Genomic DNA, 13564 nt, shown 5'->3' with positions numbered 1-13564 from the left:
TTTTGGAAGTCATTGGTCAAGTCAGCCTCATGTTTAGGTTTCCATTTAGTTAAGTGGCAACTGAAACATTTAATGTGGACACCCTAGCCTGACAACGGCCTAAAGTCAGTCTTGCCTGTAATTTAATGTGCCAGAAAGACTCTAATAAACTGTGACTTGGTGCCCATTTTCTACTTTTGATGATTACAATCTCTAGTATGTGGCATGTCCAGTATTAGGGCCTCAGGAAAACCTCCTTTTTGCCTTCACGGAGTAGCTATGCTTAACTACAAAAAGGGAATATTGTACAAGAACATATCCAGATTCCAGTCCATGTAAAGAGCTGTATGTTTTTGCATTTAATACAAATGGGAGACAATCATAGAAAGTTTTAAAAAAAACTATGGCTGCTCTAGCTTAGAGCCTTCTTCTTAACGGTATTTCTGAGAACTCTAAGGGCCTCTGAGTCATTTTTGGATCACCATGTAAGAGGGTTATTGGCACTGATCACTTTCTGCCTCTGTCCTCATACTTTACACTACTTGTGCAACCATTGGGGCTAGTCCTGCCTCTTTGCACAGCTGACCCCATCTCTTCTGCCACCCATAACAAAGAGGAGGGGGAGAGCTTCTGTCAACCATAAACCGTAAAGTTAACTATATAATGGTTATTTGGAATTCTCATTGGGTTTGGCTTATATCAAAGAAAATATTCACTAAATACACTAAACATGCAAGAATTATAGTAACTTCCTCAACACAATTTATTTAATGTTAATAGTAACATATTCAACTCTTTGACATTCATGGATGTGCCTTATTCCAATAATTATAAATAATAAAATCAGCAACGATAAATTAGAATAATTAACTTCATAAGCATAACTATGTGTGTCGCATAAATTGTCTTAATTCAAATGTATGGAAAGAAATACAATATAAATTCATAAGCCTAAAGCTTTTATCTTTCATATAATGTGTTTCATGGGTATCCTACAAGGTCATGAAAGATTATGTTTTCTGATTTTTTCATATAATCATCCAGTAAACTGCCATGGATTTTAAACCTTGGGGTTTACCAGATACAATGTGGATTAGCATGGAACTGATACTGAATATTAATTTAGGAAAAAAAGAAGAAAAAGCCTGAACATAAGACGACCCTATAAGAAATTTTTTTTACCAGTAAATGTTAATTCATGTAAACTATGTAAACTATTTTTTTTAATAAAAGCTATGACTGAGAAAAATATTTTGTTTTTAATTCCTTTTATTTTCCAACCCACCCCCCAGTTATGCACATCTGCCCCCAGGCTTGTCACTCTGCCCCATAAATGCCTTAAACCCCCTACATGCCACTGTGCCCCATGATATGCCTTTTAACCCTCTAAATGCCACTGTGTCCCATGATATGCCTTTTAACCCTCTAAATGCCACTGTGCCCCATGATATGCCTTTTAACCCTCTATATGCCACTGTGCCCCATGATATGCCTTTTGACCCCCTATGTGCCACTCTGCCTCCAGAAATGCCTTATACCCCTATATGCCACTCTGTTATTTAGGGGGTTAAAAGGCATATTATGGGGCAGAGTGACATATAGGGAGGTATAAGGCATTTCAGGAGGCAGAGTGGCGTATAGAGGGTTAAAAGGCATTTCTGGAGGCAGAGTGGCATTAAGGGGGTTAAAAGGCATATCATAGAGCACTCTGCCTACAGAAGTGCCTTATGCCCCTCATTTAACACTGCTCCCCCCAACAAAATCTTACCGGTGCTTCTGACTCCCGGTGTGTTGTCTGGGCAGCGTGTAGACGTCTACGCCATTCGCGTAGGGAACTTCCGCTGCAGCCGGAAGGAGGTGCGGTTAGCAGCAGGGGTTGTCTGCGTCCATCGTGCGGACCTTCCCCGGCTGTCAGAGACAATTCCCCGGTGACAATTCCCCCACACCGGGGACTCTGAAGCACTGGTGAGTTGGGGGGGGGCAGGAGGATCCAGGTCTCCTGCAGCGCTGCGGGGGAACTGGATCTTAGTCTCATAGTCAGACCTATTTGAGGTCTGATTATAAGACGACCCTGATTATAAGATGAGGGGTATTGAGAGAACGGGGCAGATTCATACCTATTCATTGCCCATGCGATAATATAATAATACCTGTTGCCATTTAAGGAATATATATATTAAAGCAATCATATGTATAAGCTTTATATTATATACAGGGCCGGCCGAAGACTTAACGCCGCCTGGGGCGAAGTTTAAAACGCCGCCCCCCCCCGCCGACGCCGGGGGGGGGCGGCATTTTAAACTTCGCCGACGCCATAATCTACGATCCCCCCCGGTACTTACCTTTAAACAGTCCTGCGGCGAGTCTCCCTGCTCTGCCACGGTGCCGGCTTGTAATGCTGAGCGACGGAAATTGACGTCACTTCCGGCGCTCTGCATTACAAGCCGGCACCGGGACCGAACAGGGAGACTCGCCGCAGAGGAGAGAGAGAGAAAGGCGCCGAGCGGGTAAGCGAAAACCACTCAGTGCCCCTCTCTCTCTCCTCCGCTTCAAAAAAAAAACAAAAAAAAAGCGCTTGGGGCGGCAAAGTGCCGCCCCTTCTAAAGTGCCGCCTGGGGCAATTGCCCCAGTCTGCCCCATTATAGGGCCGGCCCTGATTATATATAGTGCATTCTCAGTATTAACGAAGATTAAGGATATGCTTACAAAGGCTGTGTTTTCAATAGTAAATAATGCTTATTTTTTTTACAGAAATATGTATGGAAATGTAAATATTATCGATCTTATCAGGAAAGAGGAAATTTTGTGAAAGAATGAATGTAAATACTACTTTAGTTTGTACCTCTGATCTCTGGGTATTCATCTAATAAAATGCTCATGCCTCAATGCTGCAGTTTTGGGGTATTTTCTGGGGTATTCACTGCCCCCCCCTGACATGACAGCAAAGCACTAACCACCTCATTTTCAGAGCTTCAGACCTATTAGGTTGACCGTGTCAATCAGCAAACTCTTGATTCATTGCTAGGGGTAAAAATAGAAGGAAGGAGACACCTGAGAGTTTAGAATTATAGACTTTTATGGCAGCTAAGAACCATTTGGCCAATCTACTTTGCCCGTTATCCCTGCTGTAAAAAACTCAAACTTTATTCAGTCCTTTATCTTGTCTTATATTCAGGATAACCATGTGCATATCACAAGCATGCTTAAATTCCCCTACTATATTAACCTCCCCCTCTAAAATTTAAATTCGGCCATATAAGAGATATAAGAGAGCAGAATTGTTTTTTCAAAGACAATTTAGTATGTACATCAGATATCAGTAAGAACAATGAGCACTCTGCTGAGCTTCACTGGATTACATGATTGAGGCATAGTTTGAACTTCTGAATCTCTTTTACAAAATTGGAAAAAGCTCCCCCAAAATATATATACTTTTATAATAAGCGATGTTTCCATTTTTGGCTCTTGAACCATTTCCAAAGAGTTATGAATGCTACTCATTCATAAATGAGGAAACCTGCATTTAAGCATTTAGTGCACCTTTATTCCTTACAGTTAAACATTAAAATTTGAAAGTCTTAAGATTATGTTAGAAATCTAAACGGAGGAAAGTTCAGCACTATTAACACTATATGTGAAATATATAACGTTGTGGTGGAAACTTAAATATTCACACAAATATAGATGATGAATTCCACTGATAAAACAGTCTGGCATTTAAACCTCGGCTGAGCTTTATAGAGCTCATCAGAATGAAATGGGGTATTACTCACTAAGCAGTACTATGAGGCGTGAGCGACGGTGAGTTTCAAAAAGATGACAAAATGTCCTCTGAAAAAAACCCTGAAAAAAAGCAAGTTGTACTAATCTGTACCCATGGGCAAGCTTTCGCCTGGGAAAGCTGCCTTCGTACGCCCTGGTCTAAATACGGCTTAGACTAACTCCCATTGTGGAGGCTTTGAAATACCAAGGGCTACACAGGACTAAATGATTGCTGCTGACTGCACATATAGCCCATGGGTGTAAAATGAACTTAAAATGCTTCTTTTATATAGGAATGCCTTTCAAAATAAATGAGTGTCTAGCTCAGACACGTTGGTATACACTATCCTTGTATGCCACTATTCAGGACTTACAGTAATCGGTTTCCATTAGCAGTGGAAATATGAAAAGACACTTTATGTTTCCAGAAAAGTAGTCTCTTAACTATGATACACATGCCATAATTCCCTGGAATAAGCAAACTACAGCTAGGGCACATATGTCGTGTCTATAATGTTACATGAAAAACAACAGTATTCAGAGCAGGGTTTAAGATCCACGGTCCTTAAAATGTGAGCCAAATGAGGGCACATTTTATTTTGTTTGCTGCGGTTCTCTCTCTGGACTGCAGCAAAGGCCATTTTTGTAATAGTCAGTATGAAAGGGATACCAGTCACGTTACTGAGTACAGACAGGTAACAGTATTGGCATGTATGACAAATGATTTCCACATAACAAAAGTAAAGGTGGAAAACCCCTCCACTTAATATAAAGAGGGTAGGCATTATTAACCACTAGTATTTGCCAACCAGACAAGTCTGAATGCTTGTTTTTCCCTCACAAATCGTGTGGTGCTGTCAAAACCACAAGGGATTCTGGGTAGGCGCATGCAAACAAGGTTAACAATGACCACCTTTTGCCTCTATATCCACTGTATACATGGATCCCTTGAGAGGAAATGTCCGCTGTACTATAGCCTTAAGACAAGGCCGGAAATTTCCAGGCATCTGGTGAATGCTATTTTATCTTTGTGCAGCATAGGATGATTCGTTTCCAAGCAATATCCCATCATGTTGTGCCAACATAATATTCCTACCTTCGAGCTAAAGAATGATTAGCCATAATATATGTATCTAAATGCCGTCTTATAGTTATAGTAGTGGAACTCACGGACATTGTTTTTGGGTCTCGTAAATTAATTTACTAAATGCTGTAAGGTCTGTGTGGATCTGAGGTATAATTCTCTGGTAACAGAGTATTTTCACCACATGTACCCTGGCGACCAACCAGCCATACTCATGTCCAATGTACACTAAAGCCTGATGCATTTTGGGGGGCACACATGAAATAAATTTGGCCTATATCTTGCCAGTTTCCCCCTAAAACAGGGCTTCTGAATATCGGTAACCAGATTAATTTCAGCCTGTACCCTGGATATAAAAGAAGATGTTTTTTTTTTTTTTTCTTGTACAGCTTAATAAACAACACTCTGAAAATACTAAATCTTATGCACCAGAAAGTTTCAGCTGCCACAAAAAAACGGTTGACCTATTCTGGGTCATCTAGTGCCATTACCATTTCCTATATATTTTGTTAATTAATGAAAAGTTTTCTCATGCATCATGCTAAAAGCCAATTAGAGCTATGCTGCAGTTCTCTAGAGAAAATGTCTTCACATAACCAAGGCCGTTGTCAGAAGGAATGATGTTCTTTCACAATACAATTATTTCTTTGAAATGATTTTTCAATGTAATTGATTATGCCCAAACTTTGCATTGCATTGTAGTAATTAAATCCAATTTGGAAAAACATGATCTTATACTTGCTAAAAGCACTAGTCATGGAAATTGAGTTTTCTATTAAGATACATGTAGGTGCATCTAATCAAATTAATTATGCTGTAATACAATATTAAACGTGGCATATACTAGGTTTAGTAATTTCTGCAGAATAAGGGATTTATCAGATTTTTTTCAATTCATGTAGTGTTTGGTTTCTCTAAACACGAATACATGAATGGAGCAGATGTAATTTAAAAATATAAATACATAATTTGTTAACATCTATTCTTCAACGTGGCTTTTTAAAGCACATTAATGGTCATCGACGTCTTTCCCTGCAGTAGGCATTCCTGACATTCATTGTGTATTTAGAGTACATCAAGCCTTAGAGTACATGTGGCCTTAGAGTGCAAGAATGCACCATATGCCCAGACACAAACTGGTCAGTAATGGCGCTTCTCGCGTATTATTATTATTGCGTAAGATAAGGAACATGCTGCCATGTGTATCCAGCATGCAGCAACACATTTGCCATTTATCGGCTATTGGATGATTTTCATCTCCATTCCAATTTTCCAAATGCCTTTACAATGCTGAGTGAAAGAACGCAATCAGGTATCCACTTGATTAGACGTTGAAACCCACCAGAGAAAGGAATTTTCCGACTTGATTTTTTTTTTTTACCCTTGTCAGCCAAAAACACTAAATGTTTTAAAGCAGAAAAGTAGCACAATGATGTTAGGGATTGTTATAATTTCTACATTTGCCCCATGTGGTATGTGCTAGTGCTATACATTATTACTAGAATTTGATGAGTCCCAGTGGGTGAATGTGTTGTGTCTCCCTTATTGTAATGCCAATACACTGGCTTTTTAGCAGTTGCAGCCTGGAATCCAGACGTGAATATCAATGATTAACGGTAGGCTGATAACCATTGTAGGTGTAACAACTGAAGGTTCCATGTGCCCTGTGCCTGACCCGAACTCCCATTGGACATCTCTGACAATAACCTAAAATTACAATTACCTTTACGTACCTTTCTGAATGGTAGTTCTGGTATTTTTCATTTTTACTAAATTACCACTCTTGCAGTTGTATTACCTTCCCTAATGATGCTGCACTCTGTTAACACGTAGAGCAAGAGAAGCAATGTATTCATAGGCCATACGTCTGACCCCGCGCACCACCTCCAATCCTACTATTTGAAGGGATCCTACTAGTTTGAAGGTTTCTTAAAACATGCTATAAAGATAGCATAGAGGGTGGCCAGATGCAGGGGGGGAGATCAGTCATTAATAAAACAGGCCACCAGCTGAGGACACATCCTTGCACGTTACATACTACCTACAGCAGTCAGCTCCAGCCCTTGCTCGGTACACAAGGGTGGAGGTCTTGTGAGCCCCATGTAGTGGCATATCTATCTTGTGTGCTGCCCTAGGCCTAACCCAGGGCAGCCGCCCTTCTGCTCTCTCTTTCTTACTGTGGAACACCTCCATTGTGTTGATGGGTCAGTTGGAGAGATTAGTGATCTCGCTTTTAACCAGGCTGCTCAACCATGGTGCTACAGCGGGGGTGATGGGATCCCTGTTTTGCTGCAGACAGGCAGCCCCCATGTATTGCTTAAATTCACCACTACCCCTGTTGATTTTAGGGGAGCACAGAAAGTACTTTAATATGCATTCATCTTTAGTGGGGCTGTCAGGGACATCAAAAGTAGTGGTCATAGATTAACAGTTCTTAAGTCATATGGAAAAACTGGGTTTTCATACACAATGAGGAGGAAACCTTAAGGTAAAAGTGAAATGAACTATATAGCATTTTATTTGTATTATTTTCCAAGCCAACTTTGACAGGATTTTTTCCTGCATAAAAAAACAAGTTGTGCTTATTTAAATGTAAAATAAAATGGTACTTATTATTCATTTATAATAACGTGTGGATGCTTTTGCCTGAATGACCTTTTTTTATAGAAATGAGCAAAGCCCCAGGAATGTTACCGTTGGTATTTTTGAATTTTATAGTTTTACACGTACCAACCCTTTTTTTAAACATTGCCTTATAAAAAAGCACTTGTTCGAACTAAAATAGGATTGAGTTCAGTTGAATTCATTACAGATGTGGTTTGTTTGAAGGCCAAACTAATCGTTTCTCGGCAGTAACCACTAGGTGGCACACAGTAACTATATTTATTTCACCCTAACCTTACAAACCTACCATTCATAGTGTAAATAAAGAACTACATTATTAATTTATACCATTGCATCCACTCTACACCTAATATTTGTTTAGCCAGCTGTTTCCTCCAATCCTGCTTTTTACGCCACTGATTGAAGCCTTAAGAACATTTTTATTTTTTTCTTTCCCAAAGAACATTTTGTTGCCTACAAATTACAAGCTACCTTTTCAATGTAGACTGTATGTTACATTAAGGAATTGTGGAGTCAGAATGTCTAAAAATTCATCAGGGGTAACAGAGGATCACTGTGTATCTATACATGGATTAATTAAAAAAAAAGCAAATACAAAACTTACTAAGAACCATGAAATATGAGTATAAATTTCATAGATAAGCAATATATCAATGACTCTACATTTAAATATTTGAAAAAGAAACAATATTCTTTTAAGTCATTGTAGTCAGCAAAATGTTAAATCATACTTGTACTGTAAACTGAAAAGATTATAACACCGTTCTTCAACATTAGTGATTACAACTGAAAAAGAGACCTCTGAGCTCTCCAAAGTTTATGTGACATGTTTTTATACGTTGGCCTTTGACTTAAGATGCTAAAGTTATCTGAAGCAATCCTTTACCTACCTCATGTACACAAAACATAGATATCTTATTTTACAATGAAGAACAACTTTCCATTTTTCTGATACCGAATTAGTAATCATAAATGGATTCCTTTTTGGTTTTGACAATAATATTACCAGTTTAAATGATAAATAAGCATTATGTTATTGTAAATCATACACTAATTAAAGAAAAAACTTTATAAAACATATACTTTAAATACTTTTGTAAAAAAAAAACAAAAAAAATAGAACCATTATTATTTGTATTGAAAGAATAAGACGCTGTACCTTTAAAATCTATCTCTTTATTGAACCTTCTTTAATTGGTGACCCAATAAAAATGGACTATTCTGCAGTCTTCTTTATGAATATGGTAAGTGTTCAACACTACATCCAATTCACACTATTTTAAGCACATTGCATGGATCTTGAACAAGTTACATTTTTGTATAAAATTGGGTATAAAATTTGCTATTTTTATAATAATTTTCCTTATAGATTTAACGCTTATAGTATTTACTTCCACGAATAAGAAAACTATTTTTTTTCCTGCTGATACAGGCACAAAAACGAAAAAAAAAGAATATAACATAGTTAAGAAATATCACATTGTAAATAGTATTGCTCTGAAATCCATTTTATTTCCTGTTTTTATTTTACTATAGTATATAAACTATATTGAAGCTTTGTTACTAAGAAAATAAATATAGCAGTTTAATGCCACGTTAGATCAATAGCCACATGGTCTCTCAAAATGGATTTTGTATTTCTTAAGAGCAGCTATGATTTCCTGTGCCAAGAATACACTAAAAGGTCTGTTTGACTTCATGACATCATATTGGAACACGTACAGACACACTCGCCACGCAGAAAATTCCCATATGGATTGGCCACACTGTGTATTATTTCAGCGACAGGAATGCAATCAAAGGATAATCTGTGAAGAGCTGGGTCTATAAAATTAACTGTATCAAGTCTAACCACAGCTAAAAGTTGTGGGTTTGATCTGTGAACAATTATACAATTGTAGTTAATGCAGTAATGTGGTTAATAGGGGAGATTTTGAACACATACAGTATTGTGTAAAAATATTTTATACATACTGTACTCCTTTATTCAAAAAAAAAAGGTAGGGTTTCACTTAAACTAATCATTAATTGATCTCTATTATATAGAAAACCTTTACAGATGTCATTTTATTATTTCCTGTGAAAGGTTCATCACATAAAAACATATACAGAAATATATACCATTAAAATTGGGTTTTTTTTGTTTCTATGGCAACATCCTATTAGTGCCTTCTTTTGTGTCACATGACAAATAATTGTTCCTCGCAAAAAAATTAAAAGAGGCAAAACCTAATTAAATACATATTTTTAGAAAAGGTTAGGGCATTCCGCAGATCTGGGAATGGTATTTTTAATGCTGGATTTAGTTACTAAAGTAAAATTCAGAGGCCTGGTTCAGCACCTTTAAAGGATTGGTTTAGGGCAAAAGTGATCTGATGTCAAATCCATGAAATGTTAATGTACACTAAGTAGTGGTGTCACAATGTGCTCCCTGGCTCATTTAGTTACAAGTGATATCCTTACGATAGGGCTGAAAGGTAGAATTATACACAGTTTTAGTGTAATTGCAATGTTTACAATTTTTGCTGTCCTAACGTGGAGTATGATCCATAAATTCACATTACTGAATGTGATTACACATGGAAACCTGTCCTAAGAGTATATAAACCATTACATTTAAATAGTCTTAGGCTTTAATATTGGTATATTATATCTGCATAGCAATGTTCTATTTTCAGTTCAAGCAATAACAGTTGTAGTAGCTCCCATCAATAAGAAATGTCTATTACACAGTCTGGGACCTTACCTACAGTGTCCCAAAAATATAATGTCATATTGCTTCTGTCAACATAGACAACATAGAAGTATTGATCTCAGCCAAAGAATAAGTATTATTTTCAACTCCATTATATGAAGAGTGAAAAGAGTAAAGGAGACATTTGGACTGTTGTCTAATGTAGGTATACAATGCTATAAACAAGGTAGTTAATATAATATAAATAAAAGTATAATGAAGTCTATAGACAAAGCTTTTCATATTAGTCATTCAAAATCAGCCAGAAGGCAACATTATTATATCAAGAAACATAAAAAATGCTAAAGGTGTTTGGAAACAGTAGAAAGTAGAAAGAAGGGGCCTTGATGCAAATATGGTGCAAAGCCAAAGAAAGTAGAGCAACCTGGAGAACATTCCATTGGTTGCCATGGTGACTACACCACTTTCACCAACCCATCATGGTTACTGTTAATGCATAACACCTAATGTATTAATGGTCAATACAAGTTCAAAAGGACCACTCAAACTAAAAATCTATCCTATTAAGATCATTGAGTTCTAGAACAGGTATATCTTCTGTGTCATGTTAGAATTTAGCTCCATGAAAAAAGCTCTAGTGCCTATTGGACATTTTAATACATATCAAATATCTGCCATATCTGTTACTTTAAAAGCCCTTACTAATCAGATCAAATGTCATTAGTTGGACTAATGTAATGCATATTCTTCATTTAACTGTGTATGGTATCCAAACACTAATCTACTTCACGCACCAATATTTCCTAAAATAGACAAAAAAAAAGAGAAGAGGAAGAAAAAGTTCAGAAAAGTTTGAAGTGCTGAATGATCAGTGTTGCTGGCTGAAGAAATAAATCGGTGCACAAGACAGATGCTCACCTTGTGAAGGTCTATGTATGTTCAGATGGGTTCTTTGTAGCTGTCTGGATGGCAGAGGTCCTGATCTTGGTCAACAGGAGCAACTTTCTCATCGAGCAGAATGGGAAAGTCACACGTCATAAGGAAAAGTACGCCTCCAGCATGTGTTAATTACAGCGCTCGGTGTATCCAGACGCTGCTCTGCACATGCACACTCCAATGCAGGGTGATGAAGAGAACGTATGTGTGTCCTGTGCCTACCAGCACTCCCAGTACCCTCAGCGATCCCCCTCCCAAGGCAAGAAGAATTGGGTTACAGAATGAGGGGCAGGTCACACGTCATCCAAGCTGTGTATCCTCTCTTTACACAAGGGGGAGATGTTGTAAATGAATCCTGATGAAGGATGATCCGCTGTATGGCTGTAGTATCAATGGAACAGGTGTTGATTGTCCTCTGAAATAAACAAAGCTGGGCAGGCTGGTAGAGCTCTTTGACCTGCAGGTATATATAGTTTGGAAGTGGGTGGGATCGGGGGGTAGATAGGTATATATATACCCCTGGCCAGAATTAGAAGCTGCAGAGATATAGAGGGAGAGGAGGAGGAGGGAGGTCTGGAAAAGGGTAGTTGCCCTAAAGAACAGGCTGTCATTATACTGTAAGAGAGCATATTGGGACCATTGATGGCTGTGTTCAGGGAAAACAGTTTTCTTGGATGGGAAATGGCTTCATATTTCAATAACAGAGGAACTTTTGATGAAGTCTGAACACCTCAGATGTTTAGAGAGGAGGTGGAGAGAAGTGAGGAGGAATGGCAAGGAGTAGGGAGGGTTGGCTAAAGGAAAACAGGAAAATTTAGGCAGTGGTTGGAAAAATAATCTCAGAACACTAAACCAGTGTGAGGTGTTAAGGAAGCAGAGAAAGGGCTCAACACGTTTTATTGCCTGACAATTATTCATCTGCTGATGCTGCAGAATATTAAGACCCCCTGGCATTTCTCCCAAATCAAGCTGCTGATACTTTGTATGGATAATGTTCTGAAACAATGTGATATGTATCCAGAGACAGACATGTCTCTTAAACAGGGACCTCACAGTTTAACTATTTTCTCTGTGACACTTTCTTAAGTGCAGCAGTGGTGGGTAATGTGCTCCCATCATCCCCAGTCAGTCTTTTATTAGATTACATATACAGTATACATACATATATATATATATATATATATATATATATATATATATATATATATATATGTGTGTGTGTGTGTGTGTGTGTGTGTGTGTGTGTGTATATATATATATATATATATATATATATATATATATATATATATATATATATATACTTTATTGCTTCCTCACTAATGCCTAAAACACACTGAAGTGATGCATACTGATGGGCACATTTAATCGTTTTAAACCTAGCTACATTTCCTATCAATCCATAATAACTTAATGTATTTCACCTACTGCAGCTGGGCTACAGCACCCATCAATCGGTTGAACTTTTTTTCACTTTTAGGCGATATCCGTCCTTGATTATATATATATTTAAGTTTTCATGTACAATTTCACACGAAAAAGAAGCCTCTAATTGAGTGGATCTGTTCTAATGTTTTCCAAAACCATGAGCAACCATTATTTAATAAGGGTCAATGAAATGAAGCTAAGTATTGCTGATCTTCTAAAACATAGATTTACTTAAATCATAGAGAAGCCTACAAAATAAAAGCATCACTCCAGCTTCTATGAATTTGCTTGTCCTTTGTTGATAAGCCTATTACCACTGACACCCAATTTTCTGCTTAATGCTTGTAACAAAGCACCCACTTCAGCTAACTATGGGACCAGAGGTGATTAACTAACTTGCTTACAGAGTACTTTGTTAAGTAAACTACAGGTGGCGCTATTGTCCCGAAAAAATTATATTATGTTTTCCCCTGGCTGAGGTTAGGTGAAGTCCCAATCTCACCATACAGTTATTACTGCCTCAGAATGTGTTCTGTTTCCTTCTTTCTGTAAGGTACATGACATGACAATTTTATTTTCCAACAAGAGGAGCTTCTGATGAAAATAACCCCTTTCCCTGGGTTGAACATGTACCTTGGAGTAACAATAAATTCACTGACAAGAAAAGTGGCTTTTCAAATGAAACCAGGCTCTTAGATGCCCAGAAAATCATAGAAATTCTTTTTATTACTAAGAGCAATGTACACAATTTCACTGTTTAACTAAAATGAATGAAACATGTTATATACTTTATTATCTATATTATTGTTTTTTTTATATTTCATCACAGTTTATGTTTTATCTGTCGATTGCAGGAACACACAAGGAGTGTTTTGGTTTGTAAATATTCTGGACCTTGATGAAGAGATGTACCAAAAGATAACCAAAATAAAATTAAAATAAATATGTAAAGATTTGTGTCACCAAGATTAGTTAAGCAATACCAGTCTATGTTTTACATAAACAATAAATCAGGCCAGGGGTGCAACTGTTCAAGTCAAAGAAAGTCGAGGTAG

The 13564-nt window shown here is 37.5% G+C and overlaps 1 protein-coding gene across 1 annotated transcript in view; it reads right to left on the bottom strand.

Moving 5' to 3' along the window:
- The window catches only part of HAPLN1 (hyaluronan and proteoglycan link protein 1), a 42107-nt gene extending 30662 nt beyond the window's left edge, over positions 1-11445 (bottom strand). The window contains exon 1 of the mRNA XM_053475150.1: positions 11064-11445. The gene's annotated coding sequence lies outside the window, so the exon portion shown is untranslated. The remainder of the gene's footprint in view (positions 1-11063) is intronic.
- Positions 11446-13564: the final 2119 nt, after the last annotated feature.

This window comes from Spea bombifrons, chromosome 1 (assembly GCF_027358695.1).
Source record: "Spea bombifrons isolate aSpeBom1 chromosome 1, aSpeBom1.2.pri, whole genome shotgun sequence".
Lineage (NCBI taxonomy): Eukaryota > Metazoa > Chordata > Amphibia > Anura > Pelobatidae > Spea > Spea bombifrons.
This window is presented reverse-complemented; position numbering and strand designations above follow the sequence as displayed.